Source organism: Penaeus monodon, chromosome 31 (assembly GCF_015228065.2).
Source record: "Penaeus monodon isolate SGIC_2016 chromosome 31, NSTDA_Pmon_1, whole genome shotgun sequence".
In the NCBI taxonomy this organism is placed as follows: domain Eukaryota; kingdom Metazoa; phylum Arthropoda; class Malacostraca; order Decapoda; family Penaeidae; genus Penaeus; species Penaeus monodon.
The window spans coordinates 4,189,805-4,190,018 of NC_051416.1; the positions used below are offsets into that span (position 1 = coordinate 4,189,805).

The following is a 214-nucleotide window of genomic DNA, read 5'->3' on the forward strand; positions in this document are numbered from 1 at the left end:
CCAATGGATTAGCAAAGAATGATCTGAAGCACTAAGATTTACTTTGTTCTTAATTCTGAAAGGCATTCCTCTCTGATAATCCAAAAACAGCCCAAATTCACTTCTTTTTAACCCCTGTAACTGCTTCAGCAAAAGACTGATTTATCCTACTATTTTGGAGGTATCATTTTTTTTTCTAATTACAAAAGGAAAAATAAGAAACACTTGTGAATGG

The 214-nt window shown here is 32.7% G+C and overlaps 1 protein-coding gene across 1 annotated transcript in view; it reads right to left on the bottom strand.

Moving 5' to 3' along the window:
• Positions 1-214, bottom strand: part of LOC119593004 (kinesin-like protein KIF3A) — a gene marked incomplete in the record, with an annotated part of 23,998 nt that overhangs the window by 8,739 nt on the left and 15,045 nt on the right.